Source organism: Musa acuminata, chromosome BXJ1-1, assembly GCF_036884655.1.
Source record: "Musa acuminata AAA Group cultivar baxijiao chromosome BXJ1-1, Cavendish_Baxijiao_AAA, whole genome shotgun sequence".
Classification (NCBI taxonomy): domain Eukaryota; kingdom Viridiplantae; phylum Streptophyta; class Magnoliopsida; order Zingiberales; family Musaceae; genus Musa; species Musa acuminata.
In genome coordinates, this window is record NC_088327.1 from 15,307,526 (window position 1) to 15,324,658 (window position 17,133).

Genomic DNA, 17,133 nt, shown 5'->3' on the forward strand with positions numbered 1-17,133 from the left:
AGTTAAATGGAGATACCTTTTTAATTATATTAATCTCTGTTAGAGGCTCGATTTTGTACTTTCATAATAAATTTTTTTATATTTTATTTTTAGATAAATCGAAGATGATGTTTTATATAAATTATAACTTGGGGGTATAGCTCATATGGTAGAGCGCTTGCTTCGCATGCAAGAGGCACGAGGTTCGATTCCCCACACCTCCATGTTATGGTGAGATTAAATATTAATTTGATTTTATCATACCATATTTTAAGTTTAAAAATATTTTAAACCTATATAATATCTATAATGTTATTGATATTCTAATCATTATAATAGTTAAATGGAGATACCTTTTTAATTATATTAATCTCTGTTAGAGGCTCGCTTTTGTACTTTCACAATAAATTTTTTTTATATTTTATTTTTAGAAAATCGAAGATTATGTTTTATATAAATTATAGCATGGGTGTGTATTTCATTTAGTAAAGCTCTCGCTTTGCATACGAGAGGCACGGGTTCGATTCCCCGTGCCTCCATGTTATAGTGATATCGAATATTAGTTTAATTTAATCATACTATATTTTAAGTTCAAAACTATTTTAAACCTATATAATATCTATAATGTTATTGATATTCTAATCATTATACTAGTTAAATTGAGATAATTTTTAATTATAATAATCTTAGTTAGAGTCTCGATATTGTACTTTCATATTGAATTTTTTTATGTTTTATTTTTATATAAATAGAAGATAATATCATATATAAATAATAACTTGGGATTTTAGTTCATATGGTAGAGCGCTTGCTTCGCATGAAAAAGACACGGGGTTCAATTCCCCGCACATCCATGTTATGGTGAGATTAAATATTAATTTGATTTTATCATACCATATTTTAAGTATAAAAATATTTTAAACCTATATAATATCTATAATGTTATTGATATTCTAATCATTATAATAGTTAAATGGAGATACTTTTTTAATTATATTAATCTCTGTTAGAGGCTCGATTATGTACTTTCACAATAATTTTTTTTATATTTTATTTTTAGATAAATCGAAGATGATGTTTTATATAAATTATAACTTGGGGGTGTAGCTCATATGGTAGAGCGCTTGCTACGCATGCAAGAGGCACGGGGTTCGATTCCCCGCACCTCCATGTTATGGTGAGATTAAATATTAATTTGATTTTATCATACCATATTTTAAGTTTAAAAATATTTTAAACCTATATAATATCTATAAAGTTATTGATATTCTAATCATTATAATAGTTAAATGGAGATACCTTTTTAATTATATTAATCTCTGTTAGAGGCTCGATTTTGTACTTTTACAATAAATTTTTTTATATTTTATTTTTAGATAAATCGAAGATGATGTTTTATATAAATTATAGCATGGGTGTGTATTTCATTTAGTAAAGCTCTCGCTTCGCATGCAAGAGGCACGGGGTTCGATTCCCCGCACCTCCATATTATAGTGATATTAAATATTAATTTGATTTTATCATACCATATTTTAAGTATAAAAATATTTTAAACCTATATAATATCTATAATGTTATTGATATTCTAATCATTATAATAGTTAAATGTAGATACCTTTTTAATTATATTAATCTCTGTTAGAGGCTCGATTTTGTACTTTCAAAATAAATTTTTTTATATTTTATTTTTAGATAAATCGAAAATGATGTTTTATATAAATTATAACTTGGGGGTATAGCTCATATGGTAGAGCGCTTGCTTCGCATGCAAGAGTCATGGGGTTCGATTCCCCGCACCTCCATGTTATGGTGAGATTAAATATTAATTTGATTTTATCATACCATATTTTAAGTTTAAAAATATTTTAAACCTATATAATATCTATAATGTTATTGATATTCTAATCATTATAATAGTTAAATGGAGATACCTTTTTAATTATATTAATCTCTGTTAGAGGCTCGCTTTTGTACTTTCAAAATAAATTTTTTTATATTTTATTTTTAGATAAATCGAAGATAATGTTTTATATAAATTATATCTTGAGGGTGTAGCTCATATGGTAGAGCGCTTGCTTCGCATGCAAGAGGCACGGGGTTCGATTCCCCACACCTCCATGTTATGGTGAGATTAAATATTAATTTGATTTTATCATACCATATTTTAAGTTTAAAAATATTTTAAACCTATATAATATCTATAAAGTTATTGATATTCTAATCATTATAATAGTTAAATGGAGATACCTTTTTAATTATATTAATCTCTGTTAGAGGCTCGATTTTGTACTTTCACAATAAATTTTTTTATATTTTATTTTTAGATAAATCGAAGATGATGTTTTATATAAATTATAGCATGGGTGTGTATTTCATTTAGTAAAGCTCTCGCTTCGCATGCAAGAGGCACGGGGTTCGATTCCCCGCACCTCCATGTTATAGTGATATTAAATATTAATTTGATTTTATCATACCATATTTTAAGTTTAAAAATATTTTAAACCTATATAATATCTATAATGTTATTGATATTCTAATCATTATAATAGTTAAATGGAGATACCTTTTTAATTATATTAATCTCTGTTAGAGGCTCGATTTTGTACTTTCACAGTAAATTTTTTTATATTTTATTTTTCGATAAATCGAAGATGATGTTTTATATAAATTATAGCATGGGTGTGTATTTCATTTAGTAAAGCTCTCGCTTTGCATGCGAGAGGCATGGGTTCGATTCCCCGTACCTCCATGTTATAGTGATATCGAATATTAGTTTGATTTAATCATACTATATTTTAAGTTCAAAACTATTTTAAACCTATATAATATCTATAATGTTATTGATATTCTAATCATTATACTAGTTAAATTGAGATAATTTTTAATTATAATAATCTTAGTTAGAGTCTCGATATTGTACTTTCACATTGAATTTTTTTATATTTTATTTTTATATAAATAGAAGATAATATCATATATAAATAATAACTTGGGAGTGTAGTTCATATGGTAGAGCGCTTGCTTTGCATAAAAGAGGCACGGGGTTCAATTCCCCGCACATCCATGTTATGGCGAGATTAAATATTAATTTGCTTTTATCATACCATATTTTAAGTATAAACATATTTTAAACCTATATAATATCTATAATGTTATTGATATTCTAATCATTATAATAGTTAAATGGAGATACTTTTTAATTATATTAATCTCTGTTAGAGGCTCGATTTTGTACTTTCACAATAAATTTTTTGATATTTTATTTCTAGATAAATCGAAATGATGTTTTATATAAATTATAACTTGGGGGTGTAGCTCATATGGTAGAGCGCTTGCTTCGCATGCAAGAGGCACGGTGTTCGATTCCCCGCACCTCCATGTTATGGTGAGATTAAATATTAATTTGATTTTATCATACCATATTTTAAGTTTAAAAATATTTTAAACCTATATAATATCTATAATGTTATTGATATTCTAATCATTATAATAGTTAAATGGAGATACCTTTTTAATTATATTAATCTCGTTAGAGGCTCGATTTTGTACTTTCACAATAATTTTTTTTATATTTTATTTTTAGATAAATCGAAAATGATGTTTTATATAAATTATAAAAAATATTTTAAACCTATATAATATTTATAATGTTATTGATATTCTAATCATTATAATAGTTAAATGGAGATACCTTTTTAATTATATTAATCTCTGTTAGAGGCTCGATTTTATACTTTCATAATAAATTTTTTTATATTTTATTTTTAGATAAATCGAAGATGATGTTTTATATAAATTATAACTTGGGGGTTTAGTTCATATGGTAGAGCGTTTGCTTCGCATGCAAGAGGCACGGGGTTCGATTCCCCGCACCTCAATGTTATGGTGAGATTAAATATTAATTTGATTTTATCATACCATATTTTAAGTTTAAAAATATTTTAAACCTATATAATATCTATAATGTTATTGATATTTTAATCATTATAATAGTTAAATAGAGATACCTTTTTAATTATATTAATCTCTGTTAGAGGCTCGATTTTGTACTTTCACAATAAATTTTTTTATATTTTATTTTTAGATAAATCGAAGATGATGTTTTATATAAATTATAGCATGGGTGTGTATTTCATTTAGCAAAGCTCTCGCTTCGCATGCAAGAGGCACGGGGTTCGATTCCCCGCACCTCCATGTTATGGTGAGTTTAAATATTAATTTGATTTTATCATACCATATTTTAAGTTTAAAAATATTTTAAACCTATATAATATCTATAATGTTATTGATATTCTAATCATTATAATAGTTAAATGGAGATACCTTTTTAATTATATTAATCTCTGTTAGAGGCTCGATTTTGTACTTTCAAAATAAATTTTTTTATATTTTATTTTTAGATAAATCGAAGATGATGTTTTATATAAATTATAGCATGGGTGTGTATTTCATTTAGTAAAGCTCTCGCTTTGCATGCGAGAGGCATGGGTTCGATTCCCCGTACCTCCATGTTATAGTGATATCGAATATTAGTTTGATTTAATCATACTATATTTTAAGTTAAAAACTATTTTAAACCTATATAATATCTATAATGTTATTGATATTCTAATCATTATACTAGTTAAATTGAGATAATTTTTAATTATAATAATCTTAGTTAGAGTCTCGATATTGTACTTTCACATTGAATTTTTTTATATTTTATTTTTATATAAATAGAAGATAATATCATATATAAATAATAACTTGGGAGTTTAGTTCATATGGTAGAGCGCTTGCTTCGCATAAAAGAGGCACGGGGTTCAATTCCCCGCACATCCATGTTATGGCGAGATTAAATATTAATTTGCTTTTATCATACCATATTTTAAGTATAAACATATTTTAAACCTATATAATATCTATAATGTTATTGATATTCTAATCATTATAATAGTTAAATGGAGATACTTTTTAATTATATTAATCTCTGTTAGAGGCTCGATTTTGTACTTTCACAATAAATTTTTTGATATTTTATTTTTAGATAAACTGAAATGATGTTTTATATAAATTATAACTTGGGGGTGTAGCTCATATGGTAGAGCGCTTGCTTCGCATGCAAGAGGCACGGTGTTCGATTCCCCGCACCTCCATGTTATGGTGAGATTAAATATTAATTTGATTTTATCATACCATATTTTAAGTTTAAAAATATTTTAAACCTATATAATATCTATAATGTTATTGATATTCTAATCATTATAATAGTTAAATGGAGATACCTTTTTAATTATATTAATCTCGTTAGAGGCTCGATTTTGTACTTTCACAATAATTTTTTTTATATTTTATTTTTAGATAAATCGAAAATGATGTTTTATATAAATTATAAAAAAATATTTTAAACCTATATAATATTTATAATGTTATTGATATTCTAATCATTATAATAGTTAAATTGAGATACCTTTTTAATTATATTAATCTCTGTTAGAGGCTCGATTTTATACTTTCATAATAAATTTTTTTATATTTTATTTTTAGATAAATCAAAGATGATGTTTTATATAAATTATAACTTGGGGGTTTAGTTCATATGGTAGAGCGTTTGCTTCGCATGCAAGAGACACGGGGTTCGATTCCCCGCACCTCAATGTTATGGTGAGATTAAATATTAATTTGATTTTATCATACCATATTTTAAGTTTAAAAATATTTTAAACCTATATAATATCTATAATGTTATTGATATTTTAATCATTATAATAGTTAAATGGAGATACCTTTTTAATTATATTAATCTTTGTTAGAGGCTCGATTTTGTACTTTCACAATAAATTTTTTTATATTTTATTTTTAGATAAATCGAAGATTATGTTTTATATAAATTATAGCATGGGTGTGTATTTCATTTAGTAAAGCTCTCGCTTTGCATGCGAGAGGCACGGGTTCGATTCCCCGTACCTCCATGTTATAGTGATATCGAATATTAGTTTGATTTAATCATACTATATTTTAAGTTCAAAACTATTTTAAACCTATATAATATCTATAATGTTATTGATATTCTAATCATTATACTAGTTAAATTGAGATAATTTTTAATTATAATAATCTTAGTTAGAGTCTCGATATTGTACTTTCACATTGAATTTTTTTATATTTTATTTTTATATAAATAGAAGATAATATCATATATAAATAATAACTTGAGAGTGTAGTTCATATGGTATAGTGCTTGCTTCGCATGAAAGAGGCACGGGGTTCAATTCCCCGCACATCCATGTTTTGGCGAGATTAAATATTAATTTGCTTTTATCATACCATATTTTAAGTATAAACATATTTTAAACCTATATAATATCTATAATGTTATTGATATTATAATCATTATAATAGTTAAATGGAGATCTGTTAGAGGCTCGATTTTGTACTTTCATAATAAATGTTTTTATATTTTAGTTTTATATAAATTATAACTTCGTGGTGTAGCTTATATGGTTGAGCGCTTGCTTCGCATGCAAGAGGCACGGGGTTCGATTCCCCGCACCTCCATGTTATGGTGAGATTAAATATTAATTTGATTTTATCATACCATATTTTAAGTTTAAAAATATTTTAAACCTATATAATATCTATAATGTTATTGATATTCTAATCATTATAATAGTTAAATGGAGATACTTTTTTAATTATATTAATCTCTGTTAGAGGCTCGATTTTGTACTTTCACAGTAAATTTTTTTATATTTTATTTTTCGATAAATCGAAGATGATGTTTTATATAAATTATAGCATGGGTGTGTATTTCATTTAGTAAAGCTCTCGCTTTGCATGCGAGAGGCACGGGTTCGATTCCCCGTACCTCCATGTTATAGTGATATCGAATATTAGTTTGATTTAATCATACTATATTTTAAGTTCAAAACTATTTTAAACCTATATAATATCTATAATGTTATTGATATTCTAATCATTATACTAGTTAAATTGAGATAATTTTTAATTATAATAATCTTAGTTAGAGTCTCGATATTGTACTTTCACATTGAATTTTTTTATATTTTATTTTTATATAAATAGAAGATAATATCATATATGAATAATAACTTGGGAGTGTAGCTCATATGGTAGAGCTCATATTATAATTTTATCGATATTGTACCAAAAAGTTTGACAAGAGAAGAACTTGGGAGCAATCTGTGAAGGGGTTATGTTGGCATTGTGACGAGCCGTAGAGCCGTGAGCATCGCTGTAGTAAAGGGAGACTATTTATGATTGAACTAGTAGAAGAAGAGATAATTGAACATCCAAAAGAGAGCCTTGAATATAAAGAAGAAGATGCAAAAGAAGAGCCACAACCGACTGAAGTTACGGTACATGCACTAGCCGACTACTCAAACCCACAAACGACGAAAGTTGGAGGCATTCTCAAATAACAACCGATCACTGCTCTCATCAACATGGGCAGCACTAATAACTTCCTAAACAGTAAGGTTGCTGTTTGGATGGCCTTACCTATCGAGAATTGCAGCAGGTTTGACGTTAAGGTCGCTGACGAATCGATTTTGAAGTATGATCGTAGGCGCCCGCGGGTGAAACTGTTACTGCAGGACCAAGAGATAATTATATATTTCTTCCTCCTCCCTCTTGATGATCATGAGGCCATACTCAGAATTAAATGGTTGACAATATTAAGTGATGTTTCTTGGAATTTTATGAAACTAATTATGAAATTTTACAATAAAGAGAAACAGGTGATACTACACGGGAAACATGGGGGCGACGTAACGATGATTTGCACACAACAAATGGAGAAGGTTTTGCATAAAGCATACAGTGGATTTTTGGTACAACTTGAGCGGTAAACTAAGGGAGAGCCAACAGAATTTGAAGATCCAAATCTTCCTTTGCTTGTTGAATTTTTAGATATATTTGACGAACCGCGCAGCCTATCTCTTACCCGTTGGCATGATCATTGTATAACGATTCTTCCAGGCAAATCTCTAGCAAATACTTAGTCATATCAGTATTCACATCTCCAAAAGGATGAAATAGAAAGGATTGTAAAAGAGATGCTTGAAACTGGAGTTTTTTGGCCAAGTTGAAGCCCCTACTCTTCACCGATGCTCCTCGTACGAAAGAAGGACGGAACATGGCGATTGTGTGTTGATTTTCGAGCTCTCAATGGCATAACCATCAAGGAAAAATACCCTATTCTAGTAATAGATGAATTGCTAGATGAAAGGGAGCATAAATCTTCACAAAGCTGGACCTTTGATCCAGGTATCTGTTGGGAAATCTTGGGGGCGACATCACAAGCGCAGCAGAAGAACAAGAAAAACAAAATCCCTTATTCTCAAAGAAATGTTCGTCGTCATGAAAAGATTAGTGCACAAAATCCATGAAACTTAAAACTACGTATATAGTAGATTGTGTTACCTAGGGAGATCGTATATCCCTATTTCCTTGCAGATCTTTAGGAGAGGGTGAAGGAGGTCAAGCGTCCTCCTCTCTGGCGGTGATCCACACAGTAGGGCTGTGACGACGCTCCTCAAAACTCCAGGCCTGCTTTAAGGTGGAGAGAGGGAGGAGAATAGGAGAGGCAAGCAAAAGCTCTAGCCTATGAGGCTCTGAATCCCTCCTATTTATATAGGCCCCTTGTGAAAACCTAATTGATCCTCCCCTAGTGGGTATTGGATCTGCATCCAATTACCCAAGCCTTTTTAGATTAGTGGATCTCTATCCAATAATATCTCATGGGCTCTAATTGGATCTCGTCCGTGGGATCCAATAATTCATGGGCTTATTATTGGATATCCAATAAGACATGGGCTCCATCGGATATCTCATATCCGAACCTCTACTTATCGCAATGCCTATCATATGTGTGTGACCCTCTAGGCCCAATATCAAGCTGGCCATGAGTCATACCTGTCAAAACTCCTTCTAACTTAGTGAATTATTATCTCTGTAATAATTCACTCGATTCATCGACTGCAGACGTACTAGGCCACTACGCCGTATTGAATCTCGTATTTTGATGATGAAACCACTTGATATATGTTTATTATTTAATTTATGTTTTGAGTGATGTATGATGCTTCGATTAGGATGAGACAAGTAAAGAAGGAAAAATCATGTTGTGCCGGAGGAACATGTCAAAAGATTGGACGTCGGGTCGGTGGATCGATCGACGCATCGATAGAAGGCTTCGGGCGGTGGACTCGGGCATCGGGCCAAGAAGAGCGGGTATTGTGCCAAAGATATCGGAGTTGTGGAGTCAACTAGTCGATTGGGCAATAGGGACTAAAGCACAATGTCCACACACAAGTTATCCTCTAGGACCATTCCTAGACCTGTGAGTTTCTCCATCCACTCAATCATCTTTAGGACATGGTTCTAAACCGATATCCCCTCAGTCATCCTAGCACGGAAGAGGCTCTTTGATATCTCATATCTCTGAGTCCTTCCCTGTTCCTTAAACAATTTGCGGACATGTAGGAGAATGGATCTGACATCCATCTTTTCATGTTGTCTCTGTAACTCAAGCGAGCGATCTTATCCTCGCTTGCCCCTTCCTCGGGCATAGGCATCACTGTATCAAGGATGTACGCGATTTTCTCCGCTGTGAGAATAATTCTCAAGTTGCGGAGCCAATCCATGTAATTTGGACCAATGAGGCGGTTGACATCAAGTATGCCATGTAAGGGATTTAAAAGCGATATTTTTTGAAAATAAAAATACAACAGAAATGAATAACATACAGATTTTGCAAGAAATAAACTATCAAGATATGAACTTTTATCTTAATATGCTCCCACTATTTTACTAGCGAGTCACGTGACACCCTCAGCACGTGAAACAGAAGTCTCTGGCAGACTTCTAGTGGGGATCAGGATCCAATCAACGTCTTAGTGTAACCTCGAGGGACTCGACCAATCACACTAAGCCCAAAAGGTAGGCATCTCTTGCCGATCATAACTCCTTATGATTCCTATCTTGTTCGACCTCCGAATCACGATGGTCTCAAGGGACTCGACCAACCATGATGTTCGATTAAGTCAACACCTGCGTTACAAGATGAGTTTGATTTGATGATATACCATCGAGAGACTCGACCAAGCATACCATGTCCTCATGTCACTAGTGACATCTCTATGTTGTAAGCAAGATAGCGAGTCGCGATATAGGTGAGCCTCGAGGGACTCGACCAACTCAACCTACACCGGGAATCGGTTCCTACCTATAACGATGGAAGGCCACGTGGGTCAATCTAATTGCCTCACGTTTACCGACTTAATATTATAAAGAGAGAGGTTTATATGATTTGGTCACCTAATATGACATGTCACACATATACATATTTAATATATATCTATATCGTATGCAAATATATATACATATCTAGTATGTGTATAAGCAATCACACTAGATGATCATGGACCACAACCTAATGTGATCAGACCCAAGCCAGTAGGCCTGATCACTCACATCAAGATCTATGTACGCAACAATGCATCTTCATGCCCTGTGATCATCCATCTCATCCTCGTTGGTTCCGTCAACATCTCGTTACATCTCCATGCATCGCAATTGTCCGTCTCGTGGGTCTCACTATCGCATCCACGCTCCCGCTGCGCCTTCTCATATGATTACAACTTAATCATAGGCACGTAGGCCCAACAATAAATGAGAAATCTAATGGAGGCTCGTAGACCCCAATAATAATAATCACAAGTACACATATTACACGGTCCATGATCATCCGTCTACATATCATACATCACATGTATAAATAATCATCATCATATAGGACTACTAGATAATGATAAAAATAATAATCAACTAAACTTTTTAATTAATTAATATTTTCTGAAATCAGGGACATGTAGAAAATTTCTGAATTCATAGGGGTATTTTCATAATTTAAATAAAAATAAAAACTAGAATTTCTCAAATTCACAAGGGCAAAATTATCTTTTTGCCCAAAACCCTATGCCCCTCTTCCTCTCCCTTGCTGCTGCCGCCGCCGCCACACTACCGACGGCGGCGGGGGCAGGGCGCTGCCCTTGCTTGCGGGCGGCACGCCCGCTGGCGATGCTGCCCCTGCAGGTGGGTGCCCCCGCGGGGGCCAACGCCTCTGTAGGCGGTTCGGCTCGCGAGGCAATGCCCGCAGGCGGTGCTGCCCGCCGGGCGGCCACCCCTATGGGGGTTTTCGCCCGCGAGAGCAGCGGCGGCAGGCGCCGCTGCCCTGCGGCACCTCTGCCCGTGGGTTCAGCACACGCAAGCGTCGCCCTTGCGTGCGGGCGTAGTACCCGCGCGTAGGGGCCTAGCCACACGCGGCCTGCCTTGCGGCTGCCACTGCAAGCGGCCTGCTTGCACGTAGATGGCAGTGCTTCCATTTGTGACGGCAGTAAGGGCAGCAACAGTTGTTGTCCTTTCTCGCTTTTGCGTTAATGATTTTGACGTCAAAAGCTTATCCAAAACACAACACACACAGTTCAAAACCAATCTTTTGCATGAACAACCTGGCTTTGATACCATTGTTGGGAAATCTTGGGGGCGACATCACATGCGCAACGGAAGAACAAAAAAACAAAATCCTCAATTTTCCAAAAAGATGTTCCTCGTCGTGCGAAGATTGGTGCGCAAAAATCCGCGAAACAAACTGCGTATAGAATAGAGTGTGTTACCTAGGGAGATCGTATATCCCTATTTCCTTGCAGATCTCTAGGAGAGGGTGAAGGAGGTCAAGCGTCCTCCTCTCTAGCGGTGATCCATATAGCAAGGCTGCGACGATGCTCCTCAAAACTCCAGGCCTGCTCTAAGGTGGAGAGGGGAAGGAGAATAGGAGAGGCAAGCAAAGGCTCTAACCTGTGAGGCTCTGAATCCCTCCTATTTATAGAGGCCCCTAGTCAAAACCTAATGGATCCTCCCCTAGTGGGTATTCGATCTGCATCCAATTACCCAATCCTTTTAGATTAGTGGATCTCTATCTAATAATTTAGGGGTTTATTGGATATCCAATAAGATAGGGGCTCTGGCGGATATCTCATATCTGAACCACTACTTATCGCAATGCCTACCATATGTATGTGACCCTCTAGGCCCAATATCGAGCTGGTCATGAGTCATACCTGTCAGAACTCCTTCTAACTTAGTGAATTATTATCTTCGTAATAATTCACTCGACTCATCGACTATGGACATACTAGGCCACTACGCCGTAGTCCCCAAACGATACAAGGGAATCCAATCCATTGGACTTGTCCATCCTTAGTTACCATGTACCTATAGTCCCTCATACATCTAATATCCCAGAGACCATATATCGAGCATGGTGCTGTCAGATCCATACGGTTTCTACTCGAGTCTCGCTCTAATCGGATTCTCCCAGAGAACTCTTTCTCTCTCAACCCGAATGACCCTGGCCAGGGATTTGTCTGAGCAAGAACACATGGGATATTTCTCTCATGATGCCGAGAGTGGATGATCCTCTATCGACAATCAATAGCCCTCGTAAAGTCGATTGCCACTCCCAATGACCAATTGTACTAGATTTGGGACATCCAAACCTATAAGTTTTGTATCAAAGAGTGGAGCACTCATACAGGACATCCTTGGTATCTTAAGTCTAAGGATCAAATACACCACTAGGACTATGGAATAGCTGTCTGACAATAAGGCATCATCAACCATCCAGCATTCCAAAAACGGATCAATTAGTGAACTCATTCTCCAATGAGTACCTGTACTGTATCCCTAGTGTCCCCACACAAGCAGCTATGAGACCAGCTGCATCCATCATATGGACGGGTATATAGCACACCAGTCTGTACGGTTATCACGATGTCCCTCTCGAGTAACCTATGACCGGGATTATTTAGGATCTGTGTTTAAAGGTGAATCGGTCTCATTATTGTGATCTCATCACGATCCGATTCCCATTGCACTGATCCAAGGACATCACAATTGCTAGTCATAGGTGCCCAGCAAGCCAATCACGTGAGTGATGGCACGTGTGACTTGATAAAGAATCTTTTTGCTTATTATATTTTGACATATATCACTTTATAATTATTGCACATATATATATATATATATATTATGATGTCCTTGGATTTGTGCAATGGGAATCGGATCGTGATGAGATCGCGAAAATAAGATCGATTCACCTTTAAACACATATCCTAAATAATTCCGGTCATAGGTTACTCGAGAGGGACATCGTGATAACCGGACAGACTAGTGTGTTGTATACCCGTCCATATGATGGATGCAGCTGGTCTCATAGCTGCTCGTGTAGGGACACTAGGGATACAGTACAAGTGCTCATTGGAGAATGAGTTCACTGATTGATCTGCTTATGGAATGTTAGATGGTTAATGATGCCTTATTGTCAAACAGCGATTCTGAAGTCCTAGTGGTATATCTGGTCCTTAGACTTGAGACACCAAGGATGTCCTATATGAGTGCTCCACTATTTGATACCAGACTTATATGTTTGGCTGTCCCAGATCTAGTATAGCTGGTCATTGGGAGTGGTAGTCGACCTTACGAGGGCTATTGAGTGTCGATAGAGGATCCTCCACTCGGCGTCATGAGAGGAATATCCCATATGTTCTTGCTCAGACAAATCCCTAGCTAGGGTCATTCGGGTTGAGAGAAAAAGAGTTCTTCGGGAGAATCCGTTTAGAGCGAGACTTGAGTAGAAACCGTATGGGTCTGACAGCACCATGCTCGATATATGGTCTTTGGGATATTAGATGGATGAGGGACTATAGGTACACGGTAACTGAGGATAGACAGGTCCAATGGATTGGATTCCCCTGTATCGTCTAGGAACTACGGCGTAGTGGCCTAGTACGCCCGTAGTCGATGAGTCGAGTGAATTATTACAGAGATAATAATTCACTGAGTTAGAAGGAGTTTTGACAGGAATGACTCATGGCCAGCTCGATATTGGGCCTAGAGGGTCACACACATATGGTAGGCATTGCGATGAGTAGAGGTTCGGATATGAGATATCCGATGGAGCCATTATCTTATTGGATATCCAATAAGCCCCTGAATTATTGGATCCTATGGACGAGATCCAATAAGAGCCCATGAGAGATTATTGGATAGAGATCCACTAATCTAAAAGGCTTGGGTTATTAGATGCAGATCCAATACTCAATAGGCGAGGATCCATTAGGGTTTGATAGGAGACCTCTATAAATAGGAGGGATTTAGAGCCTCATAGGCTAGAGCCTTTGCTTGCCTCTCCTATTCTCCTTCCCCTCTCCACCTCATAGTAGGCTTGGAGTTTTGAGGAGCGTTGTCGCAGCCCTACTATGTGGATCATCGCTAGAGAGGAGGACGCTTGACCTCCTTCACCCTTTCCTAAAGATCTGCAAGAAAACAGGGATATACGATCTCCCTAGGTAACACAATCTACTCTATACATAATTTTCCAGTTTCGCGGATTTTGTGCACCAATCTTCACACGACGATGAACATCTCTTTGGGAATTAGGGATTTTATTTTCTTGTTCTTTTGCTGCACATCTGATATCGCCCCCAAGATTTCCCAACAACAATATATATATGCATATATGCAATAATCAATATAAAGTGATAAATACCAAAATATAATAAGCAAAAAGATTATGTGTCAAGTCACACGTGTCATCACTCACGTGATTGGTTTGCTGGGCACCTATGACTAGCACATACATGTCAGAACTTCTTATAGCTTAGTGAATTAATATCTCCATAATAATTCACTCGACTCATCGGCTACGAACGTACTAGGCCACTATGCCGTAGTTCATAGACGATATAGGGAAATCCAATCCTTTGGACCTAGTTACCGTGTACCTATAGTCCCTTATCCATCTAATATCCCAGAGACCACATACTAGGCATGGTACTGTTAGGCCCATGTGATTTCTCCTCGAGTCTTGCTCTAATCGAATTCTCCCGGAGAACTCTTTCTCTCTCAATTCGAATGACCTTGGCTAAAGATTTGTTTGAGCAAGAACATACGGGATATTCCTCTCATGATACCGAGAGCAGATAATCCTCTTTCGATACTCAATAGCCCTCGTAAGATTGACTGTCACTCCCAATAATCGACCGTACTAGATTTGAAACTTTCAAACCTATAAGTTTGGTATCAAAGAGAGTACTCATATAGGACATCCTTAGTGTCTCAAGTCTAAGGACCAGATACACTACTAGAACTATGGAATCACTATTTGACAATAAGGCATCATCAATCATCCAATATTCTATGAGATGATCAATCTGTGAACTCATTCTTCAATGAGCACTTGTACTATATCCTTAGTGTCCCCACACGAGCAGCTATGAGTCCACCAGTCTGGTTATCTCGATGTCGTTTTCGAGTATCCTATAACTAGAATTATTTAGGATTTGTGTTTATGTTAGGATCAAGAACGATTCTAAGAGGGGGGGGGGGGGTGAATTAGTGTAGTGGATAAAAACGATCAATTTAAGTGATTTCGAAAACATCATATGATGAAAAAACCTTAGTTCAATAAGATCCGTTTTAAAAAGACATTTGGTAATAAGTTTGTATGTGAGTACTCAAGAGGGGATTGGACAATTTGTAATGAAGTAAAATAGAATACATCACAAGTAAAGAAAATAAACAGTAAGGAAAGAATACATCGGAATTTATAGTGGTTCGGTCATTGTGACCTACATCCACTTCCTATTCCTCCTCCGTTGAGGTCATCAACGTCCACTAATAGTCTTCTTTAAATAGGTAAAGACCAACCACCTCTTTATAGTGCTTTCTCCTTTTCACAGGATTAAGAGATAACCCTTACAAGCCTCACACATCTTCTTAAATTATTACAAAGCTAAAGAGAGGGAGGAGGAGGACTCTTTTCACTTTTACAATACTTTTACACCCCAACACTTAAAGATTTTTTCACATTATGATTGTACTTTGTTACCCTTTCATCCTGGGATTCCGGGGTACTAGCAGTATCATCGCTTGTGCTGGGTGGTACCACCGCCTGCAGCACTAACACTGGGCGGTATTACCGCCTAACAGAGTCGTAGAGACTAGGCTCTAGCAGTACCACCGCTTGACAACATTAACTACCGATGGTACCACCGCCTAGTCTGGGCGGTACCACCACCCAAACCACTTGGAAAGCTAAGCCTCAGGCGGTTCCATCGCCCACCCTGGGTAGTGTCACTGCCTGATAAGATTCAACAACTTGTTTGGGCCTTAATAGGGTTAATGGGATTACCTCCCAAACCTAACCTTAATCATGTGCTAACTATGATTTTTAAGGTAAATACAAAACAAAACAAGCCCGGTAAGTCTAGGTTTCTTCCGACGAGCTTCTAGCGATCTTCCGGCGAACTTTCGACGATCTCTCGGCAATCTCCCAATGGACTCCCGGCAAGCTCCTGGACTTCACGATGATCTTCTTGGTGAGTTCCGACGAGCTTCTTCTAGGTCAATTCTGGCAGCATTTCCGACGAACCTCCGGACTTCCAACAAACTCTCGAATCCCTAATGAAATCTCAATCTTGACTCCAACACTTCGTTTTGCTTTATACCTTGATCACTATCGTAGTTAATCATGCACACTTTTCTCAACATATAGATTGAATCAAATAATTTACCAATGACTTCATCATCAAAATCGAAGATTCAACAATTTAAAAGTGAATCAGTCTCATTATCATAATCTCATCATGATCTGATTCTCATTACACAGATCCATAGACATCACTACATATATATACATACATATGTATATATATATGTATATATATACATATATATATATATATACATATATATATACATATATATATGTATATATATATATGTATATATATATACATATATATATACATATATATATGTATATATATATATGTATATATATATCTATATATATACATATATACATACATATATATATGTGTATGTATACATGTATATATGTATGTATACATATACATACACACACATATATATATATATATATATATATATATATATATATATATATATATATATATATATATATATATATGTAATAAGTAATATAAAGTGATAAAATGCCAAATATAATAAGGAAAAAGAATGTGTGTCATATTACACGTGTCATCACTCACGTGATTAGCTTGT

General features: G+C 35.0%; 3 non-coding genes across 3 annotated transcripts; all 3 read left to right on the plus strand.

Annotated features, from left to right (window-relative positions):
- Positions 1-1,076: 1,076 nt before the first annotated feature.
- TRNAA-CGC (transfer RNA alanine (anticodon CGC)) lies at positions 1,077-1,149 on the plus strand. The gene has a single exon. It is a non-coding gene; the product is annotated as a tRNA-Ala (tRNA).
- Positions 1,150-3,284: 2,135 nt separating this feature from the next.
- On the plus strand, positions 3,285-3,357 carry TRNAA-CGC (transfer RNA alanine (anticodon CGC)). The gene has a single exon. It is a non-coding gene; the product is annotated as a tRNA-Ala (tRNA).
- Positions 3,358-5,044: 1,687 nt separating this feature from the next.
- On the plus strand, positions 5,045-5,117 carry TRNAA-CGC (transfer RNA alanine (anticodon CGC)). The gene has a single exon. It is a non-coding gene; the product is annotated as a tRNA-Ala (tRNA).
- The last annotated feature ends 12,016 nt before the right edge of the window (positions 5,118-17,133 follow it).